Genomic DNA, 16888 nt, shown 5'->3' with positions numbered 1-16888 from the left:
GAACACGTGGTCTTACAATGACTGGTGACTGTTGAAAAGCGGGAATCAGATTAGATCTGGACCATTCCGTACAGCTGTTGCACATCGAATCGTTAACGAAGGAGTGTACTGACTATTGATTAACGTAAAAACTGGTAAAATTGCCAACTTATAAATTGACAACAGTGAAACTACAAATAAATTGCTGCTTACTTACCTGGCTTGTATTTACTTTACAGTAATGCATGCATTTATTGAATAATTTTCTACTGGACAACTAAGAAATGTAGCTTTCATTAAGAATTTACAGGGCTTTTCGCAACTTGTGTACAATGTTTGTCTGATGAGAAAAATTGAAACACTTTGGTAACTCTTTAAATTCCTTTCGGAACGAGTTGGATCCAGCGGAGCGTACAAAACAACGCCCGTGGCGGGAAATGAACTTCAAGGAACTGCAAGAATACCGGCAAGAAAACCGACATGAAGGTAAGTTCCCGGTGGTTTTATCGCCAGCAAGAAGGATTCCTCAAACCGAGAATCGCTATTGATTATAGATCACTTTGTCTTCGATAATCTGGTCGTTGATAATGCTGTTCAAACAGCAGATAACAAGTCAAAACAAGCGCACAGGCTAAGCAGCAACTCTCTTCACGCCTCACTCGCCTTATCCGGTGATTACTGACAGACTGATTAAGTCACTCAAGTAGTGTTGTGTTATTTTCAACCAATCGGATTAAGGAATTAAGGCTGCGGATTGACACGTTCGAATTACTGACCAATCAGGATTTTTATATTCATCTGGTGAAAAGAAAACGATTCCTTCCCTCCTTCCTCACACGCCCTTCGCGCTTCTCACGCGCCCGAAATCCTTTTCCTCTTGCCCTTCGAACGCCTGCCACGCAGGCTAATCATGATCTCGCGAGGAAGGTCGAAAAATATAAATCCGGTGATATAACTGCAGCAAAGTATTTCGCAACTCCCCTCTTATGTAGTACGCAAATAAAGCTACAAACCACCCCCCCCCCCGCTTGACTTTACTTACACTTTACCTGACCCCACAAAGCTTAAATTGAATTACTATACTACCCCACCCCTCCTCCCACTTCAGTCATTGCACTTTATTGTGTCCATACTACAAAAAATAGCGTGATTGTGACGTCAATAATATCAGTCATGTGTATCATATCTCACTTTCACTTTCCATCAGCCTCAAACAGTTTGCCTCATGTTATATTGAATCGAATTTCTTTGGATTCTGTTGAGCAAGGTGGGTAATTTTTTTCTCTGGTTTTTATGCTCACAGATTTAATAATTCGTTGTAGACTTCGCCATGTGCTGATGAAATTCAGTTGTTCTCAATACGAAGGGTTTCAACAGCCTCCTGTTGTTACGACGTTTGAAATGCATGCTTATGCAGCATTCATCTTTATCAACACCTTTCTTGGTCTCTGTTTTGTTAATGGTATAGAATTTGAAGAAAAAAGGTTATATTTGTCTGTTGTAACTTTTTGGTTGTCGTTTTTTGAAACCATTCCAATTTTCGCGTGATTATTTGAAGCTGACAACATGTGCGAGTACATACTTCTTTGTGCATATGCGAGATCATTGAAGACTGGACTCCGTGTGGTTTATCGCTATTGCTAACGGTCGCTTCTCCGTTAAACATACGTGCATTAAAGAAGCAACGGAATCATTTGTTGTTTATCTTCAACCTGGTGTAAATAGGAATTCGTAAAACCTCGCTATTTTGATTTTACAATTTGATGACGTCACTGTGAAAACCATCTATACTACAAAGTAGCGTGACTGTCTAAAATAGCGTGATATGGTGCAAACAGGGTGCGTCTAGCGTCAATAACATATATCAGTCATGTGTATCAAATACTACTTTCACTTTCACCTGTCAGTTCCGCTTCTTCATGCTACCTCAGGTTATATTAAATCAAATTTCTGTGGATTCTGTTGGGCAAAGTGAGTAGTTTTTTCGCTGGTTATGCACCTCAACATGCTCACAGATTTAATAACTCGTTGTCATGAGACTTTGCCATGTGCTGATGAAATTCAGTCTAAATGCTGGACTCCATTTCCTTTGGGACGATCCGGATCAGGATCAGCGATCCGAGATCACTTGGATAATGGTAGATCAAATGAGCCAACGAATCCTTGTCCAGAATGGATTCATCGGTTCATTTGATCTACCATGATCCGAGTGATCTCGGATGACTGATCCTGATCCGGATCGTCTCAAAGGAACGCACCCATGTATTTTATCAATATTGCTAACGGTCGCTTTGCCGTTAAACATACGTGCATTACAGTTATTTCTACCGACCTAGAAAATAAACGTCGATCCCAGACAATCCGTAAATGTAAATATTTTTAAGCGTAATCTGTTTTAAATTTGTAATTTTGAATGAATTTGAGTTATTAAAAACATCTTGTACATTTTAATCAGTAGTTTTTACATATTTTAGCTTTTAAACGTCTTCGTTAATTCTGTGTATTTTGTATTTTTAATTTTATGAAATCCTTTTTAAAACCATATTTTTATGAAAAAGGTATCTCAATAAAGATTATTATCATTATTTGCCGTGGACCATTCATCGTGCGAGATTAAAACGAACGATTGCGTGCCTTGGAACAGGAAGCAAAGAAATGTTCATTTGCAGTTTGTGGTTCATGTAGGTGATCGACATTCAAATAGGGAGCTTAAGGTGACTCCAACTTAACTATGAGCCAGTTTTAGTTTTTTTCTAACCTGCTTTCGTTGCGTCAGAAGTGGCCGCATAATTCTCGTTTTTAGATATGTCATAAGTTCAATCGTTCTCGCTTTCAACTGAGTGATTGACATTTATTTTGAGGCTTGGGTTTGGCGGATGGAATTAAGTGTAGGCCGGGTTTGGCGATATGAGCAAATTTTCTAACAATGGTATTTCTTCAAATTGTCTTTCTGTTCGCACAAAACTCCAGTGTTTTCCAAAAAAATTAACATTCTTGAGTTTAAAACTGACAGGAAGATCCTGTACAACGACAGAAATAAGAGACGTCTGCAGGCTAAAGCCCCATTTACACTACAGAAAGAAAAAAGGGTCCGGACCCATAGAAAAGTTGGTACGGCCAGATATTTTTTCCGTGTAAACCTTCCGTACCATGTTTTCATGAAATGGATCATAGGCGGGTATGGCCCCAAAACGGAAAAAAAAAACGAGTCCGGACCCCTTTCGCTGTTCGAAAGCGCTGTGTAAACGCATCGTCGTTCCGTACCATCTTCTTCATGTAAGCCTGCCGTGCTTTACGGTGGTTTCGCGCTTGTGTACTATGCACTTTTCAATCATAAGCCTAACCTGTTTGTTACCCGTGTAAACGGTTAAAAAAAATTGGTCTGGGCCACTTTTTAATGGGTCCGGACCAGGTTTTTTCTGTAGTCTAAAATAGGACTTAAAGCAAAAGCGTTTTTTAATTTTGAGCGACGCACGTCAACCGGAAGTGAGGCCTTTTCCCTTTAAATAGGGCGTCGATAAAACCGGGAACATGGAACATTCCGGAACATCCCGGAACATCCCGGAACATGTATAAATAAAAGTAATTTTCATGAAAAAAAAAATAAAAAAAATAACAAAATGATAATAACAACATAGTTTTTGTAAAAAATAATAATAACAAAATAACATAAAATAACAAAAAATAAATATAAACGAAAAATAAAGAAATGATTAAGAAAAAGAAACTCATCTCCGAGTATGAGAAAACAATATTTTGTCGCAAACAATTTGTTGGGCGAGTGAGGGTCCATGCAAATGACAGTAATGACTGAAGGCTTGCTTCTAAATTCAAAATATATTAAAATGGGTCGCGAGGAGGAGCGTTTTCAAGCTTTTCTAACACAGCCACCGCTGGTAAATGTTTGCCATGCGGTTTAACGGTTATTCATTTACCGCTTTGCGACCGTAAGAAGAGCTTACGGGCTCGTCGCTTTAGACTTTAGTAGATAAGATTCACATTCGCCGTGAATCAGTTGCAATGGCAGTGGTAGCGCAGCGTTAGTTTCTAAAAGGTCGGTACACACTAGGCGACAAGTTGCAGCAACATGTCGCGGCGACACGTTGCAGCGACAAATCGCTTCGTGTGTACTGGAGTAGTTTTGTGAAAATCTTTGTCGCTGCAACAGAATTTGTCGCCGCAACAAGTCGCACAGATTCAGTCTGATTTGATTTTTTGCGACTTGTTGCAGCGACAAAATTCTGTTGCGGAGACAAAGATTTTCACAAAAATTCTCCAGTACACACGAAGCGATTTGTCGCTGCGACGTGTCGCCTTACCTTGTTGCTGCAACTAGTCGCCCGACCTGTACAAATGGAGTGATCTGTCGCCGCGACGTGTTGCAGCAACTTGTCGCCTAGTGTGTACCGACCTTAACTGTTATCAGTTAGCCTGAATTGTATCCGTCTCCCGAGTCGCAAGTGAAGTTTGCGACTCGAGGAGATGGCCGAAATTCCAGCTAGATCACAGCCCCCTATTTTCCTCCGCCAAGTTGAAGATTGCGATCGCCACTGTCAAAGTGATTTCATTTTGGGTATCCTCTGACGACTAAACTGGTGAGAGTGAAGTGGGTGCTAATTAACATGTGTGTGTGGAACTACAACTTTTATGGGAGGAGCTGTTGTGATTCCCGTGATCATGCAGATCCACACAGACTTCCTATGCCCGTTTCAGACCCCAGACAGGACACTGACACGTCGGAACCAAGTGCTCCGAGATGATGATACATTTAGCAAGGTGGAACAAAAAAACAAACAAACAAAGACGGATCGTTCCTTTCCTTTCTATTCACCTTTGACCTGGCGGACACGTGACAAACGAATACTGTAATATTCAGTGAATTTAACTGAAAAATAGTGTTTTGGCTTGGGCTCGAAATATAGGGGGGAAGGGGGAACAGTGTTTCAGCACACAGAGTGGAAAAAAAACTGCAACGTCACAGGGGATGCCCAAATTAAATCACAGCAGTGATCGCCATCCTCAACCAGGCGGGAAAAAAGAGGGGACTGTAAACTAGCTTGAATTTCAGCCGTCTCCACGATTCGCAAACTCCTCTTGCGACTCGAGGAGACGTCTGAAATATCAGGCCGACTGTAAACAGTATAGAGACTACTACGAATGTGAGTATTGTCCACTAAAATCGAAAGACAGGAGCCCCTTAGCAATTCTTAAGTTCACAGAGCCTAGTCTGTAAGTAAATCATGTCAACCTCAAGAAAGCAAAACACCTCAAGTAAGTACATATCTGTTATATATAACTATTTCTTGGCTTGACATGAGTTACTTAATTACCGACTTGGCTTGATATGACATACTGCACCGACATCTCAGACCATCGCAGAACCGTAAATGGTTAACCGCCAAATGATTAACTCATGGCAAACAGTTACAGGAGGTAGCTGTGTGAGTAAAGCTTGAAAACCCCCCTCCTCGCGACCCATTTTAATATATTTTGAATTTAGAAGCAAGCCTTCACTCATTACTGTCATTTGCATGGACCCTCACTCGCCCAACAAATTGTTTGCGACAAAATATTGTTTTCTCATACTCGGAGATGAGTTTCTTTTTCTTAATCATTTCTTTATTTTTCGTTTATATTTATTTTTTGTTATTTTGTTATTATTATTTTTTACAAAAACTATGTTGTTGTTATCATTTTATTTAATTATACATATATTTTTTTCATGAAAATTACTTTTATTTATACATGTTCCGGGATGTTCCGGGATGTTCCGGAATGTTCCGGAATGTTCCATGTTCCGGGTTTTATCGACGCCCCTTTAAATATGCCTTGACGCTAATAAATTGTGTTGCTCGGTGTCTTTTAAGAATTAAAATTCTTAGAATTTTAGAATTTTGAGGACAATCGTTGCCCAAGAATGCTAAAAAACCCAACACTTCCGGTCAACGTGCGTTGCTCAGAAACGTCTTTGCTTACAAGCTGGCTGCACCCAGTAGTTTTGTAGGTACACCTTCCATCTTTGAATCGCTTCACAAATTATCTTTATAGTAAAGCCATTATAAGACTTGTATTACACATGAACTAAACTTTATTATGGGACAACTTAAAAAATTTCAATGGAAACAAAATTCGGAGGTTTTATAGAACATTGATGGATTGTAGTCCTGAAACTTCTTAACGAAAATCTATCGACGAATTTTGGTTTAATCGCTCTTTTCATGAAAGAAGCCTTTGAAATTAAAGAGCTCGACACTACGTTTTACCCTGATTCACATGTTTTCCTGTTTTTGGAAATCACGCAAGTCGACTTGCGTTTAGCTGGTTGTAGAGTGTACAAGGGTCATATACACTTGATGACGAATGAGTGATCGGAAACATCCAAAAAGTAGCAAATTTGTCTGCATTAAGTCCAGTCTTCAGTCATGCACAATTTATGCCCTTTTTGTTGAAATTCCAAGATATCTCGAAATTCCTCTGATAGATTTTTGTGAAACTTCGCACAACAGAAGACAAGCACCCAAAGTATAGGTAGCGTCAAGTATTTCTAAAGAAGATGCCGACAAGGGCTGCAATTTGATTTGGAGCTAAAACTATTGTGACTTCATTGTCACGTAATATTTATTACGGATACCAAAAAAATAATATCATAATAAAGTTTAGTCTATCTGTGATACACGTGTTGTAATGGCTTTACAATAAAGATAAATTTGTTTAAATCTAGGAGATTCAAAGATGGAAAGTGTATCTACAAAAATACTGGGTTGAGACAAAAGGTGTTTATTAAAATATAAGTTAATGTGAGAAGGAAGCCTAAAGATTGCAGAGTGTACAGAAAACATAAAACTTAAGCGACAGAACGACTATCAGTGAGATAATTTTTCAGATTGCTTTTAAAAACAAATATGGAAGAAGAGCTGGTTAGTGTAATTGGGAAAGAATTCCAGATTGTTGGTCCTCGATAAAGGATACTGCTTAATATTAGTTCTACAAAAATGAGGTGTGTACTGAGAGGTTAGTCGAGTTTCATAATGGTGAACCTGATTACTACTTAAAAAGAGGATACGACAGCTACTAGGCAAAAGATTGTTATGGTATTCAGGACTTTAATTTGACTAAATAATAGGGTGGTATTTGCGAGATAGTCATCTTTTGCTATAATTATAAAGCCGGACTACGCGCTTCTAGGTTTCGTTGCTTAGTGCCAAGTGAAATCTTCGCGCACCTTTTTATGACTAAAAAGCTACAGTCTCATTGACGAAGAGAATTAATGAAGTTTTGAATAACCCACTTTCGTTCTCGTTTTTCTCTCTGTTCGTTATGATCTGTTATCTTCTTATGTCTTTTATGTCTCTATTGCACTCTGCTTGCATCCCTCCCCCCCCCCCCCCCCCGAAATTTTGCATCGACTATTGTTTTCAAATCTTCTTGGGAGGACTGTATATTCCCAAAAGGATATGAAAACAATACCTTATGCAAAATTTGCGGGGTAAACAGAGTGCATTATGGGGGATTTGAAAATAGTCAGTGGGAAGGAGGTGCGTGTGCACCCGTCGCACCTCTTCATCACTACTTACCTTATGAAACCACGACGACGACGGCAACGGGAACGTCAAAAAAACAATAGGTTTAATGAGCAAAACAACAACTCTGCACGTGCATCCCGCTTTTTTGTACATTTCTTTGCCCTCACTGCACAACCACGACGTGAAATCACCAAATTTTAAGTTTACTTGGGAACGGCAAGGCGATAAATTCTACCATCTCTGTCCGAACTTAAGCGCATTCCCCTTACTTCAGCTCCAGCCAAAATCCCCTTCTTTTAAGTAACAGGAAGAATTGGAATAATCGCGAAAAAATTTAAAATGATGCGAGGTCTGTTTTTCAGCGACGTTTACATGGACGTCGCCGTTGTCGAATCATGGGGTCCCTACTATTCTCCTCTACGGAGCCATGGGATTTTTTTGGCCGCGCACAGACGAGAGTTCTGGAGTCGAAAATATCTCCCTACGTGCTTGCATCAGAAAGACCGCACTCAGATTAAAAGGGTACATCTCCTTCGCGTGCTTTTTATCCTTCTCTTCTGCAAAATCTGCTCTTTATTTGACAGTCACACGAAGCACTTGTCGAAGCAGTTTCAAAATGAAGACTATGTGGGTTTAAAAGGAAAACATCTAATAGTGTTCTTACTTAACAAATCTTAGAAGCACGTTGCTGGTCACGAGCCTTACCTCTTGTTATTAAGTAGCCTGTGCCAGGCTCTCAGAGAGTAGAGACGCCGCGAAAATAAAACAAGCCAAGCGAAAATAGGACTCGCGCGATCTGCAGGGGGCTGTGCCCCCCGCGCGTATTTCGCATCACTTTTTACTGTACGACTACGCCACTATCTCGGAGCCTGGAACAGACTAGTCAGGGGCACCCAACGGGAATATGGTTCAAAACCACTTAAACATAGAATTGTTAAACGTATTTTAGTATTTAAACGGTAGATATAGGCATATTTTTATCCCCCCAAAATTTTTCATCTGCTCGGATTTCCTAGCTGAAAGTCTAGTGATCCGGAAATTATAGAGATCAAAACTTACCTTTTCGAAAGTTTCAGCCAGAAAAAAAGCTCCCGAAAATTCTAGGTGACCTTTTTAGGGTAAAAAGCCGTTAAAAATGGGCAATTATACCATTTGTTAGATGTTCGAAAATCCTAGGAGAGGCAGGCAAGCAAGAAATTTTACAACAAATGTTCCGAAAATTCTAGATCTCAAATCGTCTTCCGAACAGATATTTTCCGAAAATTGACGTTGGGTGCCCCTGACTAGTAATGAAGTAACGTTTGAAGTAACGTTTGACGCCCACGTACCGTATGCCCAAGCGACTAGCATAAATTAAAAAGCTTTATACCGAAAAGGTTAATAAATAAATATGTGTTCATACTTATCTAACGTAACTTATGAAAGGAATTCGTTAGTTTATTAAATGAGCGTATCGATTGCAGGATCAAGAGCTGATGATGGAATACTCGAAGGAGCAACTGAACTTCTTCAGACTCTGTTGTGTAGTATTTGATTTGGTTCCAGAAGGACTGCGGCAAATTTTCAAAAACGAGTGGGACTTTCGTTATAAGGCGCCCCTCGGAGAATGGAAAGACACGGCACAAAATGGTCGTGATTTCTACAACAAGGAATCGAAATCAAGTCACAAGAAAAATGGTCGACTGCTTGCGACAATACAGAATGGTAACACGGCCGAGTGGGACTGCACTTGTTTGTTTTTTGCCATCCTGTACTCAGACAGTATTGGTACCACCTTAAGTCCAGCTGTCCAGAAAGAGGTCGATGATATTCGTCAGGTGCGAAACGAGATCGCCCATATCACTGAGGGCAAACTGGCGGATGCTGATTTTCAAACTTCTGTAGATAGAGTGTTGAACGTTTTTACATCCCTTGGTCTTGCTATCACTAAAGTCCAAGAAATAAAGAACCAGACGAGCTTTCCAACGACAGAAGTGGAAAAAATTAAGAAGCAAGCCCGTGATCTCCAAGCTGAGTTAAAACAGACAAAATGTGACTTGAAGGAAAAGGAAAGCAGACTTCAGCGTACAGAAGCTGATCTGGTTTCTACAAAAGAAGAAAACAGGGCTCTCACTCAGGAAATAAATGCGAAATTTCAGCCATTTTGCTTTCTCACATCGCGTCCCCCACATGATATCATCAAGCGTTCGCATGATATTGAAAGAATTACAAACAAAATGGAGGAGCTTTACAATCATGCTAAGGGAGCAGTTAGTACTGTGTATTTGTCAGGAAATCCAGGATGTGGTAAGAGTCAACTTGCTCGGGAAATCGGACAGCAGTTTTATTCTGAACGAAACGATGACCTTAAAGAATTGATCTTTGTTGCGACACTGAACACAGAAAGCGTTGAAACACTTGCTGACTCTTACCTTACCCTTGCCAAACACTTACAGATGACAGAATACGCCTTGAAAGAGTTAGAATCTTTAAAAAGTGAAAAGCCTCTTGAAGCAATTCAGCAGCTCCATCGGTTCATCATACCGAAAGCCAGCAAGTTTACCAAATGGCTTATTATTGCGGACAATGTAATTGACTTACGTTTAGTCCGCAGCTTGCTGCCTCAAACAGGCAGCGTGGAATGGGGCCATGGTCAAGTCTTGATTACCACTCAAGATAGTGGAGTAATTCCTCAAAACGCGCCTCATACTTATCATGAATCTTTAAGTAAAGGAATAACGTTAGATGAGGCGGTGAAATTGCTGGAAACACTAACGCAAATTTCAGAGCGAGGACAAGAAGAAATTGTCGCAGAACTTCTTGATTTTCAGCCGTTGGCCTTAGCTGCTGCTGCTTATTACGTGCAAACTGTTGTAAACAGTGGGTCTTTAAATTATGATTGGAAAGCGTACCTCGACGATATATCGACATACGGCCAAAGAAATGAGATTGAAAGTGTCCTTGCGAATGAGAGTTCAGCATATTCTAAAACAACAATGGCCGCTGTAGAAATGGCCATCAAGAGAGCTGCCGACGTTGACGAGGTTCTTCGTCAGACATTTTCTTTTCTTTCTCTTTGCGCTAGCGACGATCTCCCCCTCGAAACTGTTTCAATGTTCGTCAAAGCCCAAGTAAAAGACCAGCCAGAGGAGTTAATAAAGGCAAAGATTGTAAGGTCTTCTTTACTTCTTGTTTATTCCGAAGAAGGAAATAAACCATTAACTTGCTTGCGCTTGCATAAAATTGTGTATGAAGCTTTGAAGCAAGCCAAAATATTAAACCTAAAATCACAGGAGAGTGACAAGTATAAGGCAGAAGCGGTAAAGATTTTCAAGTCCCAACTGGAAGCAAATGGCGAAAAGTATGCGTTCTGTAAAAAATTGACGCCCCATTGTGAATCTTTACTTAATCACATGACGTCAGAGTTCAGTTTTGATCAATGCACTTTCAAAGAAAGGTTTACGCCCTTCGTAGATTTGGATATTGTTATCGATTGGCTGTGTACAATTGCCAGAGTGTGTGCTAAGAATTCTTATTTCTTCTTCGCGAAAAATGTGGTCGCTTTAGCATGTAACCTATTGGAGGGCATAGACGAAACTAATTCACGTGCATTAACTCGAAAAGCGAGCGTTTTCAGCGTGAGTGGTTTAGTATACAGGAGGCTAGGAGAATACAATCGAGCCAAAGAACTTCACGAAAAAGTACTTGTGATTCACAAAAAGGTTTTTGGTGAAGATCATGCCTCGGTAGCAACAAGTTATAACGACTTGGCCTTAGTGTACGACAGCCTGGGAGAATACAATCGAGCCAAAGCGCTTCATGAAAAAGCAGTGAAGATTTACAAAACGATTTTCGGTGAAGAACATGCCAATGTAGCAACAAGTTTTAACAACTTGGCATCGGTGTACAACAGCCTGGGAGAATACAATCGAGCAAAAGAACTCCACGAAAAAGCACTTGTGATTCGCAAAAAGATTTTTGGTGAAGATCATGCCGATGTAGCAACAAGTTATAACGACTTGGCATTGGTGTACAGAAGGCTGGGAGAATACAATCGAGCAAAAGAACTTCACGAAAAAGTACTTGTGATTCGCAAAAAGATTTTTGGTGAAGATCATGACAAAGTAGCAGCAAGTTATAACGACTTGGCATTGGTGTACAGAAGGCTGGGAGAATACAATCGAGCAAAAGAACTTCACGAAAAAGTACTTGTGATTCGCAAAAAGATTTTTGGTGAAGATCATGCCTCGGTAGCAACAAGTTATAACGACTTGGCCTTAGTGTACGACAGCCTGGGAGAATACAATCGAGCCAAAGCGCTTCATGAAAAAGCAGTGAAGATTTACAAAACGGTTTTCGGTGAAGATCATGCCAATGTAGCAACAAGTTATAACAACTTGGCATCGGTGTACAACAGACTGGGAGAATACAATCGAGCAAAAGAACTCCACGAAAAAGCACTTGTGATTCGCAAAAAGATTTTTGGTGAAGATCATGCCGATGTAGCAACAAGTTATAACGACTTGGCATTGGTGTACAGAAGGCTGGGAGAATACAATCGAGCAAAAGAACTTCACGAAAAAGTACTTGTGATTCGCAAAAAGATTTTTGGTGAAGATCATGACAAAGTAGCAGCAAGTTATAACGACTTGGCATTGGTGTACAGAAGGCTGGGAGAATACAATCGAGCAAAAGAACTTCACGAAAAAGTACTTGTGATTCGCAAAAAGATTTTTGGTGAAGATCATGCCTCGGTAGCAACAAGTTATAACGACTTGGCCTTAGTGTACGACAGCCTGGGAGAATACAATCGAGCCAAAGCACTTCATGAAAAAGCAGTGAAGATTTACAAAACGGTTTTCGGTGAAGATCATGCCAATGTAGCAACAAGTTATAACAACTTGGCATCGGTGTACAACAGCCTGGGAGAATACAATCGAGCAAAAGAACTCCACGAAAAAGCACTTGTGATTCGCAAAAAGACTTTTGGTGAAGATCATGCCGATGTAGCAACAAGTTATAACGACTTGGCATTGGTGTACAGGAGGCTGGGAGAATACAATCGAGCAAAAGAACTTCACGAAAAAGTACTTGTGATTCGCAAAAAGATTTTTGGTGAAGATCATGACAAAGTAGCAGCAAGTTATAACGACTTGGCATTGGTGTACAGAAGGCTGGGAGAATACAATCGAGCAAAAGAACTTCACGAAAAAGTACTTGTGATTCGCAAAAAGATTTTTGGTGAAGATCATGCCTCGGTCGCAACAAGTTATAACGACTTGGCCTTAGTGTACGACAGCCTGGGAGAATACAATCGAGCCAAAGCACTTCATGAAAAAGCAGTGAAGATTTACAAAACGGTTTTCGGTGAAGATCATGCCAATGTAGCAACAAGTTATAACAACTTGGCATCGGTGTACAACAGCCTGGGAGAATACAATCGAGCAAAAGAACTCCACGAAAAAGCACTTGTGATTCGCAAAAAGATTTTTGGTGAAGATCATGCCGATGTAGCAACAAGTTATAACGACTTGGCATTGGTGTACAGAAGGCTGGGAGAATACAATCGAGCAAAAGAACTTCACGAAAAAGTACTTGTGATTCGCAAAAAGATTTTTGGTGAAGATCATGACAAAGTAGCAGCAAGTTATAACGACTTGGCATTGGTGTACAGAAGGCTGGGAGAATACAATCGAGCAAAAGAACTTCACGAAAAAGTACTTGTGATTCGCAAAAAGATTTTTGGTGAAGATCATGCCTCGGTAGCAACAAGTTATAACGACTTGGCCTTAGTGTACGACAGCCTGGGAGAATACAATCGAGCCAAAGCACTTCATGAAAAAGCAGTGAAGATTTACAAAACGGTTTTCGGTGAAGATCATGCCAATGTAGCAACAAGTTATAACAACTTGGCATCGGTGTACAACAGCCTGGGAGAATACAATCGAGCAAAAGAACTCCACGAAAAAGCACTTGTGATTCGCAAAAAGACTTTTGGTGAAGATCATGCTTATGTAGCAACAAGTTATAACAACTTGGCATTGGTGTACAACAGCCTGGGAGAATACAATCGAGCAAAAGAACTTCAGGAAAAAGTACTTGTGATTCGCAAAAAGATTTTTGGTGAAGATCATGCCAAAGTAGCAAAAAGTTATGACAACTTGGCATCAGTGTACAACAGACTGGGAGAATACAATCAAGCCAAAGAACTTCAGGAAAAAGCACTTGTGATTCGCAAAAAGATTTTTGGTGAAGATCATGCCTAGGTGGCAACAAGTTATAACAACTTGGCATCAGTGTACGACAGCCTGGGAGAATACAATCAAGCCAAAGAACTTCACGAGAAAGCACTTGTGATTTGCAAAAAGATTTTTGGTGAAGATCATGCCTCGGTAGCAACAAGTTATAACAACTTGGCATCAATGTACAACAGACTGGGAGAATACAATCAAGCCAAAGAACTTCACGAAAAAGCACTTGTGATTCGCAAAACGATTTTTGGTGAAGATCATGCCGATGTAGCAACAATTTATAACAACTTGCCATCAGTGTACAACAGACTGGGAGAATACAATCAAGCCAAAGAACTTCACGAAAAAGCACTTGTGATTCGCAAAAAGATTTTTGGTGAAGATCATGCCTCGGTAGCAACAAGTTATAACAACTTGGCATCAGTGTACGACAGACTGGGAGAATACAATCAAGCCAAAGAACTTCACGAGAAAGCACTTGTGATTCGCAAAAAGATTTTGGGTGAAGGTCATGCCTCGGTGGCAACAAGTTATAACAACTTGGCATCAATGTACAACAGACTGGGAGAATACAATCAAGCCAAAGAACTTCACGAAAAAGCACTTGTGATTCGCAAATAGATTTTTGTTGAAGTTTATGCCGATGTAGCAACAAGTTATAACAACTTGGCATCAGTGTACGACAGCATGGGAGAATACAATCAAGCCACAGAACTTCACGAGAAAGCACTTGTGATTCGCAAAAAGATTTTTGGTAAAGATCATGCCTCGGTAGCAACAAGTTATAACAACTTGGCATCAGTGTACGACAGACTGGGAGAATACAATCAAGCGAAAGAACTTCTCGAAAAAGCATTGAGGATTTACGAGAAGATTTTAGTTGAAAATGATTTGCACGTGGAAAAAATTCGTAACAACTTGGCCTTTTTGAACAACTACCGTATAGTCGGTCGGTGTAAACATCGTCGCGAGAAAGCACGGTGTTTGGTCCTGTGAGTTGTCTTACATTTGACGACATTTTCCCCACTTTTGGCGGATCGACAAGCCCAACCTCTTGAGGCACAGACATCTTCATGGGACGAATAGGAAAGACCCTGGGAACGAGGTTATAACGAGCCTTGTAAATATAAGGAATAGCTTAACTATCAAGACCCCCCCCCCCGCCTCACTTCACGGAATGTAAATAAAATTGCATGTCACGTCAAAATTGATGGGATGAAATCAGTTAAATCAATGTTATGTGTCTTTTAGGGGACAAACAGCTGATAAAGACGGCCATCGTCAGTAGTCGGCGGGGTTTGTCGTTTGCCTCAAAAGAGTTTAACGAAAAACTTCCATTCGGGTGTGAAAGGCAGCCAAGACCGTTGTCAGGACAAATATAATCAAATATGGGTCAAGCCGCCCGTTTTTTGTGTTGGATACAGTAATGACCGGAAACGAGAGTATGTATTTGCTATGTCAGTCCTAGCCGGGCGTGCAAAGATTGGACGTGTGGTACGTCACCCACCCTGGGTGCCAGGGACTTTTCTAGCGCGGTTTCCGGTTTCTGCTCCGCCGCTCGTGGCTTCGGCTGACGGCCAAAGATGTGTCTTTCGGCCAAAACCGAAAATTCCCGCCGCACGCGAAAAAGGCCTCCGGTACCCAGGATATTAATCACCATGATTCAGATTTTATAATTTCATTTGGACTTCATCTTTGTTAAAGGAAGGGTTCCTCTTAGATTTTCATGTACTTTCATTACATGATAGACAGCCCATAATTATGGTCTATTTTATTTAAAATTTGAAGGCATGCGTTCTCGAACTTAGTTTCCGATTTGTTCATAGTTTGATTTCAAAGCAGTCGTTCTCAAGGAGCGAAGCGCGCCCGGCGAGTCTGACACGATCGTAGTACGGTTTGGCAGTAGGCTCAGGAACCGTCTGGGCATAATTAAGGTGGAATTGAACTTGTCAACATTTTGTTTGTTTATGGGCGGTGGAAATATCCAATCTGTACCTTAAAATAAGGCTGAATTTTTTATTGTACTAATGTGGCCGCGGGCTGTTGAGCACGATAAGAAGTAATTTTTTAATGATTTCCCCATTATATGAACTTTTCAGTACAATTGTAACTAACCCTTTAAACCCTAAGATCAAAATTTGAATACTCATTTGTTGCCCCTATTCATTTCCTACAGAAGTAGTGGGGATAAGTTGATAAAATATCAAGCAAATTTATCTTGTGTGATCATGTCCGTAATTCTCATGACCACTCTGTTTTACAAAGCCTTGATACTACAAGGAGAAATTTGATGCTGATCACTCTTGGGGCTTAAAGGGTTAAAAGTTTTCAAATTCGTTACATTGCGGATCATAAGTGAGACCTTGCTTGCTATGCTATGCTGATGAATCCTAACAAGGATGAAACAGCTGTCCATTGCTGCCACTGCCGGGGTGATATGGTTGTGTGCATGCGTAAGGTACTGGCTATACCGCGGAGTTTTTAGTGTGTGCTTTAGTTCATAATTGTGGTATTGATTTTAGCCATGTTATTATAGATACATAATGGATAAATATAATCTTAGTATTAGCCATGACTTGCATTAAACTTGGTGGTTCTTAAAAATCCGTTGCTTTTGTTGCTTTCATGAGATCAGTGTGCAGCATACATACGTAGATAAATAAACTTTATTCAAGTGTCGAAAATGTCTATAGCATGCCTAAAAATGTCCACTAATCGTGCACACTTTTATCTAAAAATACGTTTATGACAATACAATATTTGGCGAGATTGATCATTGTAGGGTCCTATAGGACACTACAGCCTTGATCATTATTTAGAACAAGTCCGAGTACATGTGTGCAATGGAGCAACCTCGTTCTCAACAGTGAAGGTCAAAAGAACTCGGGAGACGTTGAGAAAATCCTCCCAAGTAATTGTTACATAGAATTCTGTTCCTACATGTAATCACAATGTTTGGGTCGACTTTGGGTTCATCACACCCCTCCCCCTAACTCCCCCGCCAATGTTGTGACCCCAAACATAAACGGACTCATTTCCACCGATGCTGTTTATAATTCAACATTGTTGGGGATGGGAGGGGGAAGGTCACTAGTTTTACTATTATCTTTGGGAGGATCCCAACACCAGTTTAACGTCCATTGAAGGCTTGTTTCC

At 40.4% G+C, this 16888-nt stretch overlaps 1 pseudogene; it reads left to right on the top strand.

Moving 5' to 3' along the window:
• Positions 1-1181: 1181 nt before the first annotated feature.
• Positions 1182-16325, top strand: LOC140924058 (uncharacterized; annotated as a pseudogene).
• The last annotated feature ends 563 nt before the right edge of the window (positions 16326-16888 follow it).

Source organism: Porites lutea, chromosome 14 (genome assembly GCF_958299795.1).
Source record: "Porites lutea chromosome 14, jaPorLute2.1, whole genome shotgun sequence".
NCBI lineage: Eukaryota > Metazoa > Cnidaria > Anthozoa > Scleractinia > Poritidae > Porites > Porites lutea.
The sequence above is the reverse complement of the archived record's forward strand: the minus strand, read 5'-3'. Positions and strand labels throughout refer to the sequence as shown.